Below are 18,817 nucleotides of genomic sequence, written 5' to 3'. Positions count from 1 at the left end.
TTTCGCAGGAAATGCAAATTTTTCTAGTTATTATTTCCTATTCCGTACGTTTTTCGCCGACTATCTCCTTCAAAAACGTTCAACTTAGAAAAACCATTCAAACACCGTTAGATTCCTCTTCTTTTGGAATGGTGTGCTTCGATTTTTCTCATTTTTAACATTTATATTTTTAATTTTATTCAACTTTTTTCAACAAATATTTCCCATGTATTTCAATGGGGAGACCCTTCAAATTCTCCTTCAACTTACTCATTTTTAAACTCTTACTACTTCCACAGTAAAGCTGAGAATTCAGTAGACTAGACATTGCTGCCGCTCACGGTGAAAGAATTTTGTCAATATGGACCTGTACTTTTAATTTGGGAAGGATTTGTTTGGGCCTGACTTTTCTGTTCATTTTAAGCAGCAAAAGTGAGGTGCATGTCTGTGCGTGTGTATGGAGCCATTGGGTGCAGTCACTATAGCAACCAGGCTCACACCTGCCTGCCTAATGAGCTCTGTCTCTCACTGTGCCAAGATTCATCTTAAACACTTCTCTTTCAACTGCTGCTGTGTCCACAGTGTTTGCTCTACAGCCATCATTTTACCCTCAAAACGTCGCCATCGTTGTCTTCTTTCCAACACCGTGTCTTTCAAAGCTCAGAGATGTAAAGCTTTAAAACTGTGTGGATCCAAGTGGAGGGATCACATTTTAGTCATTCAGTGATTCAAAGAATATGAACTTTTAATATTCATTCAGATGTTTTCTGACTCTCAAATTTCTTTTCTCATTACTTAGGTTTTTCTAATTTACATTTAAAACATTTTCAGCTCTTTTCAAACTTCTTCTCTGTGGATGTCAGCTTTTTGCAGTTCAGCACTTTTGTTTTCAGGTGCAGATTTCTGTATTTTTCATCTCATTCAACATTTTTAACTCAAAATTCAGCAATTAATTCATTTCAGTGCATACATTCAGATTCAAGCATTCACACTGCAGTTTCTTCAGAAAATGCACTTTCTAGTTAAGCTATATTGTAGTATTTCTGCTAAATCATAGTATTTCTACTAAATTATATTTTTCTTTCTAAATGTAGCATTTCTGCTATATAATGGTATTTCTGCTATGTTATAATATTTGTGCCAAACCAGAGTATTTGTGCTGAAACATAGTATTTCTGCCAAACGATAGTATTTCTGCCAAATTATAGTATTTGTGCTAAAACATATTATTTATGCAACATTACAATATTCATGGTACATCACAGTGTCTCTGGTAAATCACAGTATTTCTGCTATGTTGTAGTATTTTTGGCTTAATGTATTATTTCTGTTATCTTATACTAGTTCTCCTAAATTCTTGTATTTTTGAGAAGTTAACATGTTTCTGGTAAGTTACAATATTTCTGCTAAGTTCTGCTATACTATTATATTTCTGCCAAGTATCATGTTTTCTCTAACATATTGCAGGTCTGCTAAGTAATTACATTTTTGCAAAGTTCTTATGTTTTAGCAATGTTTTTACAATTTCTGCAACTTTTCAGTTTTTTCAGCTAGTTTCAGCAGACAGCTTCAGCTTTAAAGCATCCACATAGCATTTTCGCAGGAAATGCAAATTTTTCTAGTTCTAAATCATTTCAATAAAATATATGGACAAAAAAAGAAAGTATGTTTATCTTTTGATAAATATAATATAATTGAAATAATTTTATCAATTTCAATTTTGTTTCAGTTTATGAACTCTGTCATAGCTGAGATATTAATGAACATAGCCTTTTGTTCACCATGCACAGTGTCATGGCTCAAGAATAAGTGAATACTCATTTTCTTTTTCTCCTTTCTGACTGCATAGAAAATGAGAGAGTGATGTACTGCAATTCTTTCCCTTTATACTGTAGTTATACACATTTCAAACTCATTTGCCTTATTAAAATCTTTTTTTTAATGGTTGGATTAGCAACCTAATTAAGATTTAAATCTTCATACATAAGATTATTTAATTAATGAGAATCCAAAAAATTAAATTAGTGAATAAGTAATGTATTTTTAGTTTTCACGTTTCAGTACACTGGCTTTTGAAATATGCTTTTACACTATAATAACTTTGTTGCTCTCCTCTGTTCCTGCTGCTCAAAGGAAAACAGTGTTCATCTCAAGCCATTCACGTTTGAACTTTTGTACCTGCCTGTCCACTCTTCACCACTACACCACTCACTTTTCTGGAAGATTACTTGTCCTCAAAAACCCAGTGGATGCCTGGCTTTTGTTTGTTAAAAAGATACAAAGCATTTATCTTATGCTACCTTTAATATTGTTCAGCATGACCTTTTTGGTGGTGGGTTAGTGATAGGAGGGATGCACAGACCTCTACAGACTAGGCAACATCACCCTGACATCACCCCTGACTGTCTCAATGATAATTAGTAATTGGGATGAAATCTTTAAATGCTTTATCAGACCCTGAGCTGGTGCAGTGGGTATTCGGTTCCTCCTGGTGCACAGTGATGCCCTGCTTCATGTGGCAAGAGTGTGCAAAGAGGTTGTGGACGATGGAGGAATTGATACCACCCATGATCACTTGATCTAAATCAATTTTGGGTCCTGCAATGAATCGGCCTTATGTGTACGCTGATAATTTTCAATTCCATCAAATGATATGGCAGCTTCATCATCCCTAACATATTACAGAGTCCATATTGGTATAAATATTCATTATTTGAATTTTTTTTCCCTTTGGGGTGTAATATAGTTTCAAAGTGTTCCTTTAATTTCTTTGAGCAGTATATATTATACTTTTTAAATGGACTGCGAATTAAAGAAAGGCCAGATGATTGAAGAAATGAAGAGTGAAGTCTCTGAGGCAAAGAGACAGTAAGTTAATCTCCTGCCAGATAAGTTCGTCTTCCCCATGTTGACCGAAACATTTATGATATTTCCAACCTTTGTCCAGCATTTAGAAGGTCAGTGATAATAATGTAATCTCTTTAAATGTCTCCCTCTAACTCTCTGCCTGTGTGCTTCTCTAAGCACTTCTTCCCTTCTCTCTGTCAGTGTCATTTTCCCTCTGCTTTACTCCTTCATTGAAATCAGAACTCACTACTAGTGGGCTATTCATTAGGAGAAGTTGCTTTTTAGCCTCACAGTAAAGCTGTTTCATTAAAGGTTATGAAGAAATGCCACTCAGTGATTATCTGACTCTTCAGGCAAAAATTGGGCTTTAGTCCTTTTCATTTCTAATGGATCCATCTGTCTCCACTAGTGACTAGGCAATATTCCAGGAAATTCACTTCAAATTGACCTGAATGTGTTTACTAGTACAACAGGGAAATTGGGGGGTTAGATTATTGAATAGGAAGAAACAGATACAGATTTACCACACATATAGTCTCTTTGTTGAACTCCAGATATCAACCACATACAATGATCTTTGAAGTGAGCCAATTTCATGATCCAGGCAACATGTATGTCATAGTAATGGTATTTTGGGTTCTTTTTATATCCCTGTTATAAATGCTTTTCATGTTGCAAAGCAACATTGCCATATTATAGATGCCATGCTGTGTCTTTTGGTAATGTAGTCTTATCATTGTTGAATGGCTGGAAAAAACAGTTGGATCACTTCAGAGAGAGGGAAGGGAGGCCAATTTGGTGAAGGTTTTGTGTCTCATTCTTACAATTTGGCTTTCAAAACCATTGATAATTGTCTTTTTCCTGGCAAAAGTACCAAGCTGCTTATTCTGCATTTGTCAAAAGAGACAACAACAACAAAAAGAAAGATGGAGCACCAAAATTCAGATTTTGGAGTTAAGGTTTTCAGCAGATTTTCAGTGAGGGTTGTTATATCTTCACTGTGTGTTACTAGTATAACAGCGATTCTCGGACCACGACGTAACTTTAAGTATTTATTGATAGCGGCATAACTTCCAGCACATGGCTAGTCCGTACAACAACAACAGCGCATTGCCCATCATGCACCTGGTGCATGACCACTACGGGTCCTGTTATAACCCAAAATACACAACATCTCCTCCCCTCTTACAAAGGATGTACTACGGAATGAACAGGTGATCTACTCAAAAACTTCTGTCTTCACTGGAACATGACAGTAATAGTATCACAAACATTTCACCTTTTCCCTTTCCCCTTATTAACTGTATGGTTATAACAACAACTCTTTTTAATTGCTACCTGGGAGTGAGGGTAGACTACCTCAACCTCCCCCATGACCCATGGGGATTATTCTGCCCCGTTCACTTGGGTCAGGTACTATCTAATAACTCAGACGAACAGGAGGCCGCCGCTCTCTGTTGGGGTATCGGCGGTCTGTGGTAACGTCAGTCTGTGTGCTCTCTTGTGGAGCCCTTATTTCTGGCACTGAAGATGTCTCAGTCTCTCTTGCAGTCTCATTTACAGTGGGAACCACTTTTCCTGATGTGGTGGAGTTCTCTACTTGCATGTGTGGATGGACTGATAAGTCGGTGAGTGCATTTTTAAGATCTTCAAAAGACCTTTCTGCAGACACTGGTGCGGTCTGTAGTAGCTGATCCACGTGCCTTCTCCACACTCCATCGGCAACCTGTACTGTATATGAAACTGGTCCAGTTTGTGCGATGACAGTTGCAGGAACCCACTTGTGTTCTCCTCGGTAGTTCCTGGCCAGCACTGACTCACCGGGGCTGAAGACTCTGTCCTTGACCTGTTGGCCCCTGTACATAATTTGTTTCTCTTGTTGTTTTTGCACAGTGTCCTTCACAGTTGAGGGTTTCAAAAGATCAAAGGCAGTGCGCAGATCTCTCTTGAACATTGCGTTGGCAGGAGATGTCCTTGTGGTTGCATGTGGACTGTTCCGGTAGTTAAGCAGAAACTTGTGCAGTCTCTGATGCAGTGTTCCTTGGCCTTGCGATGTTTTCAGTGCATGTTTCATTGTCTGAACAAACCTTTCTGCAAGACCATTCGTTGCAGGATGGTATGGAGCTGATGTAATGTGCTGCACTCCATTAGCCTGCAGGAAAGCCTCCATTTCCTGTGAAACCAGTTGAGGTCCATTGTCAGAGACTATCTGTGTAGGAGATCCAAACCTACTGAACATTTCTCCTAATGCTTCTATGGTCTTCTCAGTGGTGGTTGATTTCATGATGGTCACTTCAGGCCATTTACTGTGTGCATCAACAGCTACAAGAAACATTTTGTCCTCGTATGGACCTGCAAAGTCAATGTGCACACGATGCCATGGCTCCTGTGGGAACTCCCAGGGATGGAGAGGAGCAAGTGGTGGGTTGTTCCGGACCTTATGACACGGTGAACAGTTTTTAGCAATCTCCTCAATCTGTTTGTCCATATTTGGCCACCAAAAATAGCTTCTCGCTATTTCCTTCATTCTCACTATTCCACTGTGTCCTGCATGAAGTTGCTTCAACAGTTTTGTTTGAAGTGACAGGGGAATAATGACTCTCCTCCCCCACAGCAAACATCCCGCCTGAACAGAAAGCTCCGCCCGCTTTCAAGGAAGGCCTTCAAGTCTACATCCTCACCTGCAGGAAGACCCTTAATGATCCAGTCCATCACTGCTGACACAGGGTCATTTCTGGACGCTCTTTTCACCTGCACAGCCGAAACCGGTGCTGTCTCTACCTCCCTGAAGTAGAGGATCTCAACAGTGTCAGAGTCGGGTTTTTTAACAGGGAGAGGTAACCTGGACAACCCATCTGCATTGCAATGAGACTCCGATTTGCGATACTTGATGTCATAAGAATGTCCTGACAATATCAACGCCCACCTCTGGAGACAAGAAGCAGCAAGAGATGGAATCCCTGTGTAGGGTCCCAGGATGGTTGTGAGAGGTCTATGGTCAGTTAACAGTGTAAACCTCCTACCATACAAATACTGGTGAAATTTCCGAACACCAAATACAATGCTCAGAGCCTCTCATTCCAGCTGAGCATAGTTGGTCTCTGCCGTGTTTAATGTCCTTGATGCGAATGCGATTGGCCTTTCTTCGCCGTTTGGGAGAATGTGGGAAATCACTGCCCCTACCCCATAGGGAGAAGCATCACAGGCAAGCTGAATTGGGAACTTAGGATTGAAGTGGGTTAGCACCTCAGATGCAGTCAGTGAATCCTTTGCCTTTTGAAAGGCCTCTTGACAGCTTGCTGTCCACTTCCATGCTTCCTCCTTGCGTAGCAGGGTATGCAGTGGTTTCAGGAGTGATGCCAAGTTGGGTATGAACCGTCCATAGTAGTTCAACAGTCCTAAGAAAGACTTTAACTGGCTGACATTTTGTGGTGGGGGTGCATCCACAATTGCTGTGATCTTCAAAGGTGCAGTGTGTAGTCCATTTGCATCAATCACGTGCCCTAGATATTCCACAGATGACTGGAAAAAGTCACATTTCTCCTTACGGACTCTCAGTCCGTATTCCTTCAGTCTCTGAAGGGTCGCATCCAGGTTGCGCAGATGTTCTTCATCATCTGCTCCTGTACACAGGATATCATCCAGGTAACACTGCACACCAGGTAATCCACTCAGGATTTGATCAGTCGCTCGCTGAAACAATGCTGGAGCTGATGTGATGCCAAAAGGCAACCTGCAGTATCTGAAAAGTCCCTTATGTGTGTTGATAGTCAACATTTCACGTGACTGCTCTTCAACGTGCATTTGCAGGTAAGCCTGGTTGAGATCTATTTTGCTGAACTTTTGTCCCCCACTCAGGCCAGCAAATAAGTCATCAATCAGAGGGAGAGGATACTGCTCTGCTGTTAATACAGGATTCACGGATACCTTGAAGTCTCTGCAGATCCGGATTCCTCCGTCCTTTTTAGGAACTGGGACGATAGGCGTGGCCCACTCGCTGGTTGTAACCGGCTCCAGAACACCATTCTTGACCAATGCGTCTAAATTAGACTCCACCTTGGGCCGAATGGCGTACGGCACAGGTCTAGCCTTCATAAAGACTGGTTTGCTGTCAGGTTTGAGATGCAGCTTCACTGTAATTTTTTTCATGCTGCCCAGTTCCTCACGAAAAACCTCTTTGTGCTTTCCCAGTATGGCCTGCAGCTGAGAGGAACCATGCAACAGCTTTCTCACTTCTTGCCAGTTGAGTCTGATTGCCTTGAGCCACACACGTCCCATTATAGCAGGGCAGTTCTTCTGCATAACATACACAGGCAGCTTAGCAGTTTGGTCATTGCATTGAACAATCACCTCTGTCATTCCTTTCATAGGCACTCGATGTCCAGTATATCCTTTAAAAACTGTGTCGGAGGGTTTGAGTGGAAGGTGCTTCAGACACTTCCTGTAGACATTATATGACACTAATGATGCTTTTGAACCTGTGTCAATCTGCATATTCACAACATGTCCTTCCAGTCTGGGCTTGACCCAAAACCCGTCTGAGGTTTCATCCACAGTCAGTGTTCGCACAGTATTTATTGCAGACAACACTTCTTCATCCGAGGAATCACTTGCTCTGTCCTCATGAAGCTTAACTGTGCGAACATGTCTTTCCTTTTTGAATTTTGCAGTGCCCCTTTTATTTCCAGTCTTTGAGCCCTTATCCTTGCTCTTTTTGTTCCTGCATGCCCGTGCTACATGGCCTTTTTTTCCACAGTTGTTGCAATCCATTTCCTTGCACCAGCAGTCACTAGCAAGGTGTCCTAACTTGCCACAGCGGAAACATGGTCCTTGTACATTTGCTTTACCACTGTCAAGTTTGTGTACTCTGTCTGTAGCATGTAGAGCATGGGCTTCTTTCGACGCCATTTCCATGGTCACACTGATATTAATTGCCTTCTCAAGAGTCAAGTCACTTTCCGTGAGTAATTTCTTCTGTGCAGCTTCATTTCTTAACCCACACACGAGTCTGTCTCTTAATGTGTCATTTAAAACATCTTTAAACTCACAGTGTTCAGCTAATTTGCGTAACGATGCAACAAACATTGTGACAGACTCACCCTCTTCTTGGTTTCGCTTGTGAAACCTGAACCTTTCAGCGATCACGAAGGGCTTGGGCGAAAAATGTTTGGTCAGTGTGTCCACAATCTCTGTGAAACTTTTATTGCCTGGCTTTGCTGGCTGCAGCAGGCTCCTTAGCAGGTTAAAAGTCTTTGGGCCTATCACACTCAAAAAAATGGGCACCCTTTTATCATCCTGTATGTCATTAGCTGCAACGAAATATCCAAAACGCTCCGTATATGAGCTCCATTGCTCCGTGCTTTCGTCGAAGGGACCGATTGAGCCAATAACTCCAGCCATTACTCAGCTCCTGGTTGAATGGCCCTCTTCCCCTCACAACTGTTCCCTTTGTAACGTCTTTTTTTTTTTTTTTTTGCGTCACTCACGGAGTTTTCCTTTGTCGACTTTTCCGCTGCTCACTCCTCCCCGATTCGCTGAAAAACATCGGCATCCACCGCCGCACACCGGGTGTCTCGTCCTCACACCCGCGCCGTCTAACACCGGGTCAGCTCGAGGCATCGGCAGGAAAAAAAAACAGTTCAAAGCTCCGTATCGTCGCGGACTGCAGCGCCGGTCCAGTCGTCCTCGTCGCCACTTTTTGTTATATCTTCACTGTGTGTTACTAGTATAACAACGATTCTCGGACCACGACGTAACTTTAAGTATTTATTGATAGCGGCATAACTTCCAGCACATGGCTAGTCCGTACAACAACAACAACAGCGCATTGCCCATCATGCACCTGGTGCATGACCACTACGGGTCCTGTTATAACCCAAAATACACAACAAGGGTGCAATAACCAGGGCACGTTAGACACACACACACACACACACACACACACACAGTCATACAGTTACTCATAGATGCACTAATGTCTTTCATTGGCAGTCATCCTCTAATTCTAAACATCTTCAGTCCCCAGATTCAATATTACATTAGATCACCAGATCAACAGTGTACTATTACCATGACAAAGCAGAATCAGTGTTGCAGTATTCAGGAAATGTAACAATAAATTGTTAAATCAGATCTAACAGGTCTAAGATTGACCTTTCAGGCAAAATGCAACATGCAAGTGTATATGATTTCATTATTTTTTTTAAGCTGTGAAGTATATAAAACATGGAGAGTCATTTAAAGGATAGATATACATTATATTATTTAAAGTGAAACTTGCGTGGCTTGAATTTTACACTACAGAGTAGCAATACGCAGTAGCTGGTGTGTTCACTGATTTATTCCCTGTCTTTGTAAGGCTGTATTTCTCAAGCCTACACACTCACTGTTAGGTCCAAATTAGCAGCATGAAGATATAGCCGGGGTTTGGGTGTAGAACAAGTTTGGTCACATTGCCTCACACGTTAATGGTGTGTGTGAATGTCAGTCTCTCCCACTTTCCCTTTCTCTCCCGCTTCTCTTTTTGAGATTAAATTATTTTGTTAAGTGATAAAATGTCAAGGCTGATTAGCAGGGTTTGGACAGGAGACAAGGAGAGTGGGGAGGAGAAACAGGAGAGAGGAGTAGAGGGAGGTTGGGATTTTTTTGGAAGGTTCATTGACACTTGGCAGAATCATTCTGCTGTTCCACGTCTCCAAAAGGTGACAAGAATATTGATTGATAATGATTCAAAATTCATGTTTTAGAAACTTTAATTCTTAATAAATGTCAAGAATTCCAAACAGACTTTTTTCACTTCATTATGGAGTACTGTACGTAGATTTTTAAGGTTAAAAAACTAATTGAATCCATTTTGGAATAAGGCTGGAACATGGCGCTATGTGGAACAAGTGAAGTACTGTGAATACTTTCTGGATGCACTGAAAAGGGGCTTAAATATAGGTTTTCTGCTGGAAACAGGGCTTTTCAAAACTTTAAATGAGCTTCCTTTGAAGTATTCTAGAGTAGTTCTTTGTGCTTTGAATAAATGTCTTCTGCGTGACCCGAAATACCCCAAAATGGTTTAATATCATCATTTACAAATGTTATAGACGCAACCCAGGTTTTGGAATGGAAAATCAAACTGTGTTCATCAGAACACGGTTGTGTTTCCATTGCTACACTTAACAACTGTCAGAATTAGCTTGTGATCCACTTGCCATGCCTCAAATGGTCAACTGTCCATACAGTTAAAAATGCTTCATGTGATTCTTGCAACAACCATAGCTCTGTATGTCTTTCAGTGGTTATAAAGTGCTTTAAGATAGAGATTATTATATCTGGAACCTGGAATACCGTCAACATACAAGAGTTTACATGTCCAAAACTTTAGGCCCAATCCAAACTAGACCTCTGCAAATATGATGAACATTTATAAACAGTCAACAGAAAGATGAATAAAGTTAATAATGATTATTTTGAACTGTACATCAAGAAGACTCCAACAATGAAAAGATGGAGCCAGAAATTAGCTGAAGAGATCAGGTGAATCTTGTAAAATAAAGAAAGGTTACACTTCATTACTTTTTCCCTAGAAAATCTATCATTCGTTTTATTCCGATTGCTCAAAATAAAGGTCTAGTTTGCTCAATATAAAACTGATCAAAATTTTGACTTTGTTCCCTGACAGCATGCATTCTGCTAGTTTCATTGATGCCTTTTTCACCATGGAAACTGTGGACTATGCAGCTGTCCGGTTGTAGTCAGGTCAGCTTGAAACAGAAGCTGATGTTTGCATTCTGGTTTGAAGTTTAAAATCACAGAGTACAATTCAAGTGGTCAGGGGAGGGCTAAACATAGCAGCTGCACTGAATTCTGTTGTCACATCGTGTACATGAACTCTCATGTACACGATGTGATGGACCTTCAGGGGAAGGGAACTCTGGGACTTGAAAAGATATTGTTTGTATGGATGTATGTGTTCATGAAATGCGAGTCTCAGAGAGGCACAAAACGTATTCTTCAGTTAACCCTTAAAAAGAGTCTAATCTGTTAACAGCCAGAAAGAATAGGTGCAAGTTTCAGGTTCCAAAACTGTGGTAATAGTAATCCACCTGTGTGTGTGTGTGTGTGTGTGTGTGTGTGTGTGTGTGAGTACCACTGATTGCTGAAATATTCCAGACTAAAATGTTACTAAACCAGTGAAAACTGCCAGGCTATGTGTTTGTATGTTGTGTGGAAACAGTGTGACAGCAGTGTGACAGAAATGCTAGTTAAGTGTGCGTGAACAGCAGAGAAGCTTTTAATGACTAAATGTGTAGTCAGAACCAGTTAGGAAAACTGAAAGACAACCAAAAATGTCCCAAAACTAAAGGTTGTGGGACTGGAAGACTTGAACATTTGGTTCAGTTAAAAAAGGGCATATTTTATTTGGTTAGTACAGTTGCCCCCTCCCCCCATGTAAAAAAAAAATTAAAAAAAATGCTAGGATAATGCAATAATGAGAAATTTCTACCAAAGGAGTTCTGGGAAGGTGGAATTATACACATCATCCTCAACACTGGGAACGATCAGTGAAGACTAAAATGAAAGGACGGTGACAGGAAGGTTCCTCTGGAACAAGTCTATCACCTCTTGTGGTAGAGACTAACAATCCATCACCACCATCATCCTACGTGCAAATTTAACTCATGAATCTATCTTCCTCCCAATTTGTCATACATGAAGTCTCCTTGACATCAAATTTTCATACACCATGTACTCAATAGCATTATTTTTCAACCTGTAAAAGTGAACCTATTTGGGCCCAAGGGCAGAGAGCTAAGTTATCTACTAAGGGCAGCAGGCTTGGTTATCAAACTGCGTGCATACATTCTACACACAGACACAGGTATCAGCTAATTAGTGCAAAATAATAGACTAATAAAATTCGTAAATATCATTAATCAAATCTGAAGCACAAACTCCTTGGCCATCTCTGCCTCACAGCAAGCCGATATTCGTCAGATAATTCTGTTTGAAATCTTCCAAAAGGCAACGCAATAGAGATGTCCAGTTCTTTGACTTTAAAGAGGTGAAGCCTAGCAGACAGCAGTCACCTTTAGCTTTTTGTTCTGTGATGTCTGACAATCTAAGCATGCAGATTTTAACCTTACTAGTATCCAAATAGATAAGTTATTCACAGTGGGTAAAATAAGTAAAGTAAGTACTGAACATGTCACCACCAATTTTCTAAGTAAATCCATCCATCCATCCATCTTCATCCGCTTTATCCGAGGCCGGGTCGCGGGGGCAGCAGCCTAAGCAGAGAAGCCCAGACCTCCCTCTCCCCAGCCACCTCCTCCAGCTTATCCGGGGGAACACCAAGGCGTTCCCAGGCCAGCCGAGAGATATAATCTCTCCAGTGTGTCCTGGGTCTGCCCCGAGGCCTCCTCCCGGTGGGACATGCCCGGAACACCTCACCCAGGCGGCGCCCAGGAGGCATCCTTGTCAGATGCCCGAACCACCTCAACTGGCTCCTTTCGATGTGGAGGAGCAGCGGCTCTACTCTGAGCCCCTCCCGGATGGCCGAACTTCTCACCCTATCTCTAAGGGAGAGGCCAGCCACCCTTCGGAGGAAGCTCATTTGTGCCGCTTGTATCCACGATCTCGTTCTTTCGGTCACTACCCACAGCTTGTGGCCATAGGTGAGGGTAGGGACGTAGATCGACCGGTAAATTGAGAGCTTCGCTTTTACACTCAGCTCCCTCTTCACCACGACGGACCGGTGCAGCGTCCGCATCACTGCAGCCGCAGCACCAATCCGTCTGTCGAGCTCCGGCTCCCTTCTCCCATCACTCGTGAACAAGACCCCGAGATATTTGAACTCCTCCACTTGGGGCAGGAACTGATCCCCGACCCGGAGTGGGCACTCCACCCTTTTCCGGCTGAGAACCATGGCCTCAGATTTCTAAGTAAATATATTTCTTAATGTCGGCACTATTGAAATTCTTACCGGATATCAACCACACAAGCAAAAAAATTAGATCATAAATGCCCATGGATAGACTGATAGATATGGTTTTGCTTTTTATTGAGCTTGGAGAAAAATTAAATGTGGCTATGCTGTATTACCAATACATGTGAAACAGAAAGGCCGATCATGCAACAATTTGGCACAGCGAATTGAAAGCTTCCTAACAGGCCTGGACAGAAAATAAAGCCTCTTCGCACCTGTTATGATCACACATAGACTGATTTTATCTAAATGTCATTTTTTGGACAATAAACTATTTATTTTAGTCTAAACCAAGCAAAACACCATCATAGCCAATTCACCAATACCAAGCAGGTGTAAAAGCAGGGTGAGAGTGACTATTTGGAAAGACTGCTATGATGTCTGCAATTTGCAGCTATCATGGCCAGCAAGTCTGATTAGATCAGAGTATGCTCCAATTATAAACAGGTTTATGGGTGCCAGGCTTGGTGGATTAGTCTTAAAGCTGATGCAGTTTGTGTCTGGCACGCTGTGTGATGAAGGTGCTGCTCGCTCTGCTTAGTGGCATATTTTTGTCACAAGTTGATTTACATAAATCTCAAAGGGAATAACACAAAAACACCTTTCCCTTTAGGTCACAGTCTAGGAGCACAAGATGTGATTTGAGTTCCTTTGGTATGCTACAGCATGAACCTAAAGCTCAGAGTGGGGCTGAGTTGCCTGTTTTTCAGTGCCAGAATTCTCTGGCTGGGGTGGTAATGATGCTACAATGGACAATCTGTGCACAAATAGCATTGACACTGGTGTGATAGTCTTTCAGGAAATTGAATATTTTTATTACAAGACATGCTGTGTAACAAGGGTTTGAAATTACTATGAAATGTCTGAATTCTCTAAAAATCATGGTGTATTAGTGGCGCAAAACCCTGTTTGATTCTCCAAGTCCTCGAAATTGCAAGATGGAGCTTCCATATGCTCCTGTACGTCAGCTAACATCCTGTCGTCTATTCATGTAACAATAATAATAATAATAATGGATTGCATTTATATAGCGCTTTTCAAGGCACACAAAGCGCTTTACAATTCCACTATTCATTCACTCTCACATTCACACACTGGTGGAGGCAAGCTACAGTCGTAGCCACAGCTGCCCTGGGGCAGACTGACAGAAGCGAGGCTGCCATATCGCGCCATCGGCCCCTCTGGCCATGTGTATGTTGTTTTCAGCTACTCACCACTTTAGCTAAAAGCATCTTACAGGCCTTGTAATTTCCATGAAAATCACTACAAATCACAGTTTTGAACCTGACAATATAATCCTGCTTACAAACAAGGAGACTTTAAATGTATCTGCCCTAAAAACTGAAGTGGGGCAATAATTAGGCAATAATTTTATTTACATCACCTCTTTTTATAAAACCCATCGACATGATCTTTTCATGAAGGATTACAAATTTATCAAAATTTAAATGATCTCCACAAGTTCTATTTTGTTCTATTTTGAATTTGTTGTTTTTGAATATTGGTTGCTTCTTCTCCATTCCTCAGACATTTGACTCTCCAGGATTCTGTGAAACACTCTGGTTAGGCACTCCTTGTCAGTAATTCTAGGGTCAGTAATTCTAGTGTTAACGCCCACTCACATGCTGGGCCTTTTGACCTCAGGAAATCACATGATAATGTGGGGCTAGGATTCACAATGAGTTCACCTGAAACCTTGGCTGATTGTGATGTACACCCGTTTTCACACCTTGGCTCGTGTGATTAGGTAGAGGATCATTAGGGGGTCCATGCCCCTCTTGGGGGGACACCTGCATAGGGCTTAAACCTGGGACTCTCCACCATTTGACCTTATTATTATTGAAGAAACTTCTTGGATGAGAGGTGAAACATCTTCAAGCAACTTAAAGAAGTCCAGACGATTTTCTTTCCAAGCTCCTTAGACTAAGTCTCTTTGTCCTTTTTTCTTCATCTAGAGGATACACCAGATACCTTCTTGGCAGTTTTTGACAGCACTACAGTTGCACGTTCCCAGCCATCTGGCAACTCTTCCCTAAAATCGAGAGCCTGTCTCAACTTCTTCCTGAACTCTGAGCAATATTCTTCCTTCCTGAACTTCCACCATTTAATCCTCTGCTCTACCTCTGCCTCTGCCTATGTTCCACCCCCTTCAAGAAAAGGGGTGAACATGGCTATATCTTACTTTATCTACATCCTAACAAAGGCTTCTTGAGTACCATCTGTCCTGCTGCATCTCTCTCATTAACTCCAGATCTACCCAACACCTCCTACTCATCTCTGTTCCCTTCAACTACATGTCCATTAAATTCAGCTCCAGTCACCAATCTCTCCCCCCAGCAACACCCTTGACCACTTCATCCAATTTACTCCAGGTTTGCTCTGCCTCTTCTGACATCCAACCAGTGGGGCATACAAAGTGACAACCCCTTCAATTTCCAGCATTAAAATTGTGATCCTGCCTGACACTGTCTTCACCTGAACAACACTATCCATATACTCTTTCTTCAAGATTACTCTGATTCCATGTCTCTTCCTATCTACAGCTTGAATCAGCCTCCAATATTCCAGCCTTGTTTCCCTTCCACATGGTCTCCTGCATGTACACTATACCTACCTTCCCTTTTTCCATTATATCAGCCAGCTCTTTCCCTTCACCAGTCATAACAGAATACATTACAAAATACATTTTGGGCTATGTATTCTGGAAGTAGAATACATTTTAAAAGTAACCTTCCCAACACTGCTTGTGCACTGTAAAATGTAATATTGTGTTTAATTAAAAATATTAAATAGGCTGAACTCAATTTTGATCAATTTGTTATTAGAACTCCATTTAAATAAGTTGCCAGTACTTTTTATGCAAAAATGCTGATAAACTCAATTTATTTGAGTTGTCTTAACTTAGAAAAACTAAGTAAGCTGGAAGTTTTGCTTCTCAGGGCGGAAGGATGAAAGATGTGTTTTGAAAATGCCGTGTGACTACTGTCCTCCTCCCTCGCGGATCAGTCCGCATGTTCATGGTGCCAGCATTTGTTATGGAATATGTTGAGCAAAGCTGGAGAAGCGTCAGCTCAAGAGATTATTGTTGCCATTGCTGTGGATGTTTACCTGATACACTGACTTGGTGAGTAAATGTTTACTCTTATTCAAACTGATTTTGTGGCTTCTCTTAGTTTAGCACCAGGTTTATAATCTTGGTAGCTAGTTAGGTTAGCCTAGCGTTGCTGCTGCCGCTGGGCTCATGTTACTTAAAAATTAACACTACAGCCTTAAAAACCTTATATAAAACTATGTCTGTGAAATTTTCTGTTGATTGTTTGAAATAAAAAAGTCAGATAAGAGCCCAGACAAAATTCTTCGGGAGGTGCAGCCGTTAGGCGTAGGGTGGGGTGTGGGGGGTATTTTCAATCCATAGCCCTAACTAACTAACTATATATATATCATGTTTAACGTGAGTAGCAAAAGAGTGCAGGGGGGTTGAAAAGAATACGCCAGGAGTTAGCTGTGCTCCCGGTGTTACGGGTCCGAAATTGAGGACGAGAGTAAAACAATGATGGTCCAAAAGAGGTCGATCAAACAATTGATTTTAATGAATACACGCAGCGTGGGGAGACGTACACTGGAACCCATCAGTCGTAAATCCCCACCCAAAAATACACTTCAGATTGCTTTTATAACATCAGGGTATTATGACGCCCCCTCATGCGTTTACAAGCACATAATTTGCATCTTAAGAACATTCTTTGCCCCTTGTACAGACAATGATCTATTCTAAGAAATAAATGCAGACACAGAAGTTCCCCTTTCTGGCATCCTCTTTCAAATATGGTGATGATCTCAGGCCTTTGAGGTCCCCATGGACTTGTCCTCCTCTTTGCGTCACCTGTTGCTAGGCAAACTCAAATGCAACAAGAAGCTGAATCCATTCAGGCCTTCACTCAAGCCTGCTTCTTGATTATATGTATTATTACAAATGCTTGTTATGTGGTTTAATGCAATGTTAATTAATACAATGATAATGCCAATAATAAGTATAAGTAGCAGTAAAATATTCCTTATTCCACACCGGACTCTATCGAGCCTTGACCTCCCGGTCAGCCATCGCGCTGGTGGATAACAGAGCTCTCCGAAAATGTGGAAGCACTTTTGCAAATATGTGATATTTTGATAAATTAAGTAGATATTTGAGCATTACACAGCTACATTGTCGCCTGAAAATATCTTAAAAGGTTATTTTGTGACCCAGAAAGGGTAATCTGGGGAAAAGGAGGATCGCATTCGTCGGCCGGTTGTCGGAGCCTGTGCGTACTTGTAAGCGCGGCAATGGCGGAGGAGCGCGGCTAAAAAATTTATTACTTTTTCTGGGTCACAAAATAAACTTTTAAGATATTTTCAGGCGAGAATGTAGTTGTGTAAAGTTCAAATATCTGCTCGATTTATCAAGACATCACATATTTGCAAAAATGTCTCGACGTTTTCGGAGACGTCCCATTTTTTCATGCTTTGTGGCAGCTTTTGAACATCTGTGGCATCTATTAATGTCAAATCTAGCCTTTATTTAACAACATAAGCAAACTCTATGTTACAATGATTGCACAACCATTAAGGATCAAATCAGTTTCTGAAAAATATTCTGTTTTTTCTCCCTCTGCTTGCTTCTTACTGTCTTTGAGGCCGATCGGGACCAGCACTCCTGTTGTTGGACAGAAAGACATCAACTCAGTGGTAAGTATTTTGGTTTTCCAATATATTAGCAACTGTCAGTGACATTTATATTAATCAGGCTGAACTTTAATCATACTTTAGATCAGCCTGTTTTACTTATTGTTTTATTTGTGCTTTGGTTTGGGGAAGTTGTTTCTTTTCTGATCTTTTCCTGTCTTCTGTTATTAGACTTATTAGAGATATGACTGCACTGTGCTGTTGCTGGTGACTCCAGTTAATTCTACAAGACACGCTGTGTAAGTAAACAAACAACAACAGTTTGGTCTGCATTTCTTGAAAGATCACATCCCCCAAACTTAGTTTAGAGGGTCTACACTGTATATAGTGAAGTCTGCAAGTTTTCTAACAGCAAAATTTGTTTTGTGCCCAAATCATTTTACACATCATTAGAATGAAAGTTATTGGCCATGTTTGCATAGCCCTTTGTAAAATGATGCTTTCATGACATTATTGTATGTTGGGTGGTGGTCACGGCTATCCAGACTGACAATTGGGACATTGAATGTCACCTCTCTGGTGGGGAGGGAGCCTGAGATTGTCTAAATTGGAGTCTGTTCTATACCAAATGCAGAAAAAAATGTTTTAAGAAAGCAATTAAGTTCATGTTCCAAAAAATATGATTGTTTGCTTGCAGGACAACAGGAGAGATGAGTCCTCCGTCACAGACGGTGTGGTCAGTGAAGATGGTCGCCTGCAGGTTCAAGCTCATTGCATCTCCAACCCACATCCACTGCCACTGTACTTAAGGGAAGTTAAAGACTTTCTTCTGCACCTACATTTGGATCACTTCGATCCATGACAGTCATTCAGGCACTAATGCCTGGACTGGAAACAAACCATCCTTAAAACATTACAACATTCCAGCTCCTGTGTTGGAATGAAAAACAAATGTGTTGTTTAAAGTAGAGACTGCACTTGTGACAGAACAACAAATATTTTATTTTGATTATATAAGTAATGTAAGTACAAAACAAACTTGTGGTAGGCCTAAACTTATTTTCAGAATAATTACATCTGAGACTTTGTTTCATTGTAAGATTATAACAGTGATGGCAATATAATTGTTTGTTGTTCAGCAGAAGTGTCCAGTATGTTGGCTGTTATACTTTGTTGTGTTTGAAAATAAAAGTTGGGCTGATTTTAACATCATTACAAAAATTGTTGTTTTTGATTGTTTTTAATCATATTCAGGTTACCACAAATTGTTTTTTCATGTAGTTGAACTTGAAATGTTTGTCAGTAGGTAAACAATTAGTATTGTACAGTCAGAAATATCAAGTTATTCTTAAT

The 18,817-nt window shown here is 41.0% G+C and overlaps 1 pseudogene; it reads right to left on the bottom strand.

Moving 5' to 3' along the window:
* Positions 1-4,246: 4,246 nt before the first annotated feature.
* On the bottom strand, positions 4,247-7,104 carry LOC120441342 (annotated as a pseudogene).
* Positions 7,105-18,817: the final 11,713 nt, after the last annotated feature.

This window comes from Oreochromis aureus, linkage group 2, assembly GCF_013358895.1.
Source record: "Oreochromis aureus strain Israel breed Guangdong linkage group 2, ZZ_aureus, whole genome shotgun sequence".
NCBI classification, from domain to species: domain Eukaryota; kingdom Metazoa; phylum Chordata; class Actinopteri; order Cichliformes; family Cichlidae; genus Oreochromis; species Oreochromis aureus.
This window is presented reverse-complemented; position numbering and strand designations above follow the sequence as displayed.